Raw genomic sequence first — 5,923 nt, forward strand, 5'->3', positions numbered from 1 at the left:
CATTTGGGTAATGCACTAATTGCAATATTAAATATTGTCATCAAGGTCAATTACTATCATTTGGAGTCAAGTACTATCATCATTTGTCCTAAAACTTGGTAAACCCCGATACGAAGTCATGAAATGAACGATGTTTTTCTCGTTTCTCACAAGTGAACAATAGCGAGAAGTGAGAACGCCTTTATTTTCATGTTTGTTGACTGGGTGTGATTGATATTTTTTAATATTTTATAAATAAAATTTTATTTTATTTATAATATTTATTTGTATTTTTCTAGAATTTGGGTAAAAAAAATATTTTAAGCTAAATTATTTTATGTACCTATATCCTACAATCCATTATCATAAAAACAAAGTCTAATTTATTTGTTTATTTAATTGGCCCATTATTTTCATGAGGTCCAATTTTACCCTACAATTCTCTCCTATAAATACCCTATGAATCCCCAAATTTTCTCCACACAAAAAGGTTAGTCTTATTTTCTTCCTCCTTTATTTCTTATTATTTTCATAAAGCTTATGTAATAGACTTTTGGGTTTTGGTTTTTATTGCTTGAAATTAGTTTATTTAGTATCAAAATCATGTTTTTGATATTTTAAACTAATAATTTCAGATTATAATTGTTGTTTTAATTTTAAGATTTTGTAATTTTAAACCTAGGGTTTTAATTTAGTTAAATTGGGATTTTAGGGTTCTAATGATCAATTAATTTGGGTCTTTTGTTCCTATTAAATTTCTAATGATTAATTAAGCATAAAAACAAATTTTCAGTTTTCCGTAATCAACTTCTGATCTCCGTTCTTATTTTTTTAATCACGTTTTAATCACGTTTAGATTCTAACTCATCCAATTTTTACACTAAAATAGTGTTTTTCGTATGTAAACAACGATTTAATCTTGGGTTTAAATTGTATTGATTTCACGTGTTTCAAGTCTCTAAATATGGTTCTCGGACAGTTTTTGATTTTTAGCGAAGGTTTAATGTTTAAAATAAATTTTCAAATTATTAAAGTTTTAATCTTGGGTTTAAATTGTATTGATTTCACGTGTTTCAAGTCTCTAATTTCATTAAACAAAGGTTGTGGTTATTTTATGATTATAAAGTTTGAAATTTTAAAGTTTATTGCAAGAATAAATTTTTCAGATTTTTGGTTATTGTTTTTGGAGTCTTTAATTACATTGAATTGAGGAATTTTTGGGTTTAAAGTCTACTAACTTTCTATATAATGTATGTAGTGATAAAGATTTCTATAATTTCAAGATTTCATGTGTAAAATAAATTTTCAGATTTTTATAAAACTCTAAACTAGCTGTAATTTCATGAATAAGTATGTATTTTAAGGTTTTTATGTGGGAAACTTAAAGAACTATATATAAGTTTTTAATTCTAGTAAAAGAGAAGGTTTTAAAGTGTTGTTTAATTGAATTTTGAAGGTTTTAAAGTAAGTTAGTATTGTCGTAAATTATATTGCTTGGGTATTGATTGAATTATTATTGTTTGGTTTAGGAGATCAGAGGACCTTGTAGAAGGCGATTTTTAGTTCCTAAAGTGGTCAACCAACTCGTTTACACAAGGTACGTACAAGGATACAAAACATTGACTTTAGGAGCATGTTTAAGGACTGGGAAAACTTAGAACCATGTTAGGAAACTTGTAGATTGGATGAAATTGTTTGGTAGTGAGTTTGATTGATGATTAATGTGATGATTGGTTTGATTCATGTATGAGAAATGCGTATTGATTTTCTTGTAAGTGTTATTTATGCAAGACGAGTTTAGGCAAAGGGACATGAATATGGGGAATGAATTATTTTAATACTCGTTCATGTTTATTTAAATGGAATGAGTAAAGGGAGAATTAAAGTCTTATAAGACGAGGTTGATGATTTGAGGTGCATAGTGTTTATACACCGAGGTAGTTAAGAGATTTAATAATAAATATTGTTTGTCACTAATAAATCAAGAATTGAATTGGAAATTTGAATTGCTTGAATGATAAATGTTTGATTAGTTGAATTGCTTTGCATTGAGTCATCACCAAATCCAAACTTGTAAATCACGTAAAGTGCAAGATGGATGAGCAATAAAACTCTGGATTTGTGCACATCTAGAGTATTGACAATTAGGGGTTGGGGTTCACGGGGTATTAGCCGTGTACTTTCTAAAGGTCGTCTGATCTATGAGTCTCTTGTTTACAAATGCTTTTTAAAACTATAAGGAGTTAGATGAGATCTCATACTAGCTATGGCCACGAAGTCGCGCCCGTGTGCCATTGGATGTTTATTGATGTTTCCAAAAGGAGGCATGGGGTTTTTCTTTTATTGATGTTCCGAAATGAAGCATGGGGAAACAACCTTGTCTATTGCTTAATCCAATTAATGAATGAAATGAAATGAATTATTATTAGTAATTAGTGAAGTCGTAGTAATGTTAATAGTTGAGGCATGTGTTAGTGTCAATAATTAAATTGTGTGTGCTGATTGATTTTTAGTAATATGCACTACTACAAAAAAAAGCCTAAGTGTTAGAATCCAACTCCTTTTGATGTATTAGATTCCATTTAAGTGCTTTCCTAGAGTTTAGGTTATGTTTTCTTAGCTTGAGGTCCCATTATTGTGTTACTGTCAGATCAGTGTTCACTAGGGATTCTCCTTGTATGTCATTTAAAGCTCTTTAGAGGGCGAATGATTAATGAAATCTTAAAGCCTTCTACCAAGTGTTGCCTTGCTTTTATGCTTGTTTGTTGTTAGACCTTTATAGATATTGTGTCTTACTTGCATATTAGCTCCCCTCCAACCCAACTTGATGCGCTAAGGACTCGTGGTTCGGACCCGCTTGTGCCCGCTTTGAAGTATCGGCCGTCACAAGCCCCGACCACCCGCACTCCGTCGCCCAGATAGACGTGAGTGCTCCTGAGATTCTATTGCCCGCTTGTGTTGCTTTGTGCTCACAAGCCCCTCTTCCGCTCAAGGCTAGCGTTCTTGCCGCCAAAAGGCTAGAGCGCGCCGCACGTTTCGGGGTCCAAACTCCCGGACCGTGACAGTTGGTATCAGAGCCGAGGCTCAAACCTCGTCGCAAGCAACCCGTGTAGGCACCAAGGAGGGCTACACGAAGATGGAATTCGTAGAAGAAAGGCTCGCTTGGCTCGAGGAGAAGGCGGACAAATGGGCCGAGCTCCAAGTCATTGTACACGAGCAAGCCGAGCAAATTGTGAAATTGATGGCTGACAGAGATGCCCTCCGCGAACAATTGCAATTTGTTCAAGGAAAAGCCGACGAAGCACTTGAGAAATGTGCTACCTTAACGCGCGCTGTGGGCAGAGACGCACTGGGTGTTGGTGCGGCGAAGATAAAGCCGCCCAAACCTCGCGACTACAGTGGCGCTAGAGATGCGAAAGAAGTTGATAACTTTCTCTTCGACATGGAGCAGTACTTCCGAATATGTCAACTAAGTGACGATCAGAAGGTGGATACTGCCATCATGTACTTGTCCGAAGATGCTAAGCTGTGGTGGCGCACCAAGCACGCAGACATCGAAGCAGGAAGGATCAAGATTGATACATGGGCGGAGTTCAAAGAGGAACTCAAAGAACAATTCTACCCCGTCAACACAGCGTTTGTTGCACGGATGAAGTTGCAAGAGTGCCGCCAGAAGGGTTCTCTTCGCAACTATGTTAAGGAATACTCGGCGATAATGTTGGACATCACAGACATGAATGAGAAAGATCGTGTGTTCAACTTTGTCAACGGGCTAAAGGAATGGGCGCAGCGAGAGATTTTGAGGCAGAATATTGATACCCTCGCTGCTGCTATGTGTGCTGCTGAGAGATTGATGGACTACTCAGTCGGGAAGGGTCGTCAATTCGAGAAGGATTCAAGTGGGACGTCAACACGCTCTAACAGTTCGTCTCCAAGCTCTCCAAAGGGTACAGAGAACGGCTCACGAGTATCGTCCAACACCATTAATACATATCATAGAAGAAGTGGAGGAGGTGATGCCCAGAGACAAACATCTACCCCCTCCCACAACTCAGGAAACTCGAGGGCCGGCGCATCCTCGGCAAACACAAGGGCAATAAACTGCATACTTTGTCGAGGTCCACACAAATGGTGGGATTGCGAGCATAAAGAAGAACTTGACAAGATCCAAAAGAGATTGTCATCCATGTCCGTTCAGGAGGCCACAAAAGAGACTAGCAGCGATGAGGAGCCCACATATAGGATGGGCTCCATACGACGCCTGAGTGCTATGAGAATGATAGCACCTCAAGAAGAACCAGAAGTCCGATATCTTTCGGCAATGCGAGTGATGGAGCCTGAGAAGAAGGCAACATCGAAGAAACAAGCTCGCACCAGAAACCCAGAGAAGCGGGAGATGAAACCCATGGAGTTGGAAACATCCCAGATACACACCCGCCAAAACCAGAATCAGTCACAAGGTTCGAAGCAAAGAGCGACGAGCCCAGAGACACCTAAGAGACACCAAAGAAGAACCTCCCAAGAGGGAGGAAAAACAGTGGTTGAGCAAACAACGCAGGGCGCATGCAAGGGATTACAAAGAAAATGGTCACCTTAGAGGCACCAGCCACAACTTGAAGCTCTCCACCACAGTCTCAAGGAAGCAGCTCCCCAACAGATGATGGTGGAAGCAGCTGTCCCCCTTAATTCAACAGATTCCACTCCCAGGAGGAAATTTAGAGATGAAGCTCTCAACAAGATGTTCGAGCCGAGCGACTCCAGAGACAAGCTCCTCGTCAACAAAGAAGATCCAGCTCAAGAGTCAGATAAGATTCCAGAAGATAGCCGCACCAACGGCGCATCCGAAAATTGAGATAGTTTAGGGTTTTCTAATTTTGATTGTAACTTTTGTAAGTCGACGAGTTCGTCGACAGCTTAAGTGGGGGAGGATGTTAGAATCCAACTCCTTTTGATGTATTAGATTCCATTTAAGTGCTTTCCTAGAGTTTAGGTTATGTTTTCTTAGCTTGAGGTCCCATTATTGTGTTACTGTCAGATCAGTGTTCACTAGGGATTCTCCTTGTATGTCATTTAAAGCTCTTTAGAGGGCGAATGATTAATGAAATCTTAAAGCCTTCTACCAAGTGTTGCCTTGCTTTTATGCTTGTTTGTTGTTAGACCTTTATAGATATTGTGTCTTACTTGCATATTAGCTCCCCTCCAACCCAACTTGATGCGCTAAGGACTCGTGGTTCGGACCCGCTTGTGCCCGCTTTGAAGTATCGGCCGTCACAAGCCCCGACCACCCGCACTCCGTCGCCCAGATAGACGTGAGTGCTCCTGAGATTCTATTGCCCGCTTGTGTTGCTTTGTGCTCACAAGCCCCTCTTCCGCTCAAGGCTAGCGTTCTTGCCGCCAAAAGGCTAGAGCGCGCCGCACGTTTCGGGGTCCAAACTCCCGGACCGTGACACTAAGAGACCTGTTAAAATTGACCAAAAGATCACTTTAGAGGAGGTCTCTAGCTTACAGGTCTCTTTGATAAAGAGACTTGGTAAATAGAACAGGTCTCTTTGTGATAAATAAGAGACCTGTTGAGTAAGATAACAGGTTTCTTTCGTTGTACTAACTCTATAAATTTTAGAAGGCAAAGAGACCTGTTTTCTTACCTAACAGGTCTCTTGTTGTATATAAGAGATATGTTATGTATGATAACAGGTCTCTCATCTCTGCTTTTTAAAAATAAAATTTGGCTAATTTTGATGACATGGCTTGGCTCATTAATACACGTGCTATAATGTACGCATACGGCTATGCGCCTATACCTGTATATATTTATATGTATATGTATTCGTATAATTAATTTATCCGCTACTACATGTTAATACTCCAAAAAAAAAATTGACATAGTTTTATTAATAATAAACCAAGTCAACTAACAAACTTACATTCAATAATTTTAATTTTA

Source organism: Chenopodium quinoa, unplaced genomic scaffold (assembly GCF_001683475.1).
Source record: "Chenopodium quinoa cultivar QQ74 unplaced genomic scaffold, ASM168347v1, whole genome shotgun sequence".
In the NCBI taxonomy this organism is placed as follows: domain Eukaryota; kingdom Viridiplantae; phylum Streptophyta; class Magnoliopsida; order Caryophyllales; family Amaranthaceae; genus Chenopodium; species Chenopodium quinoa.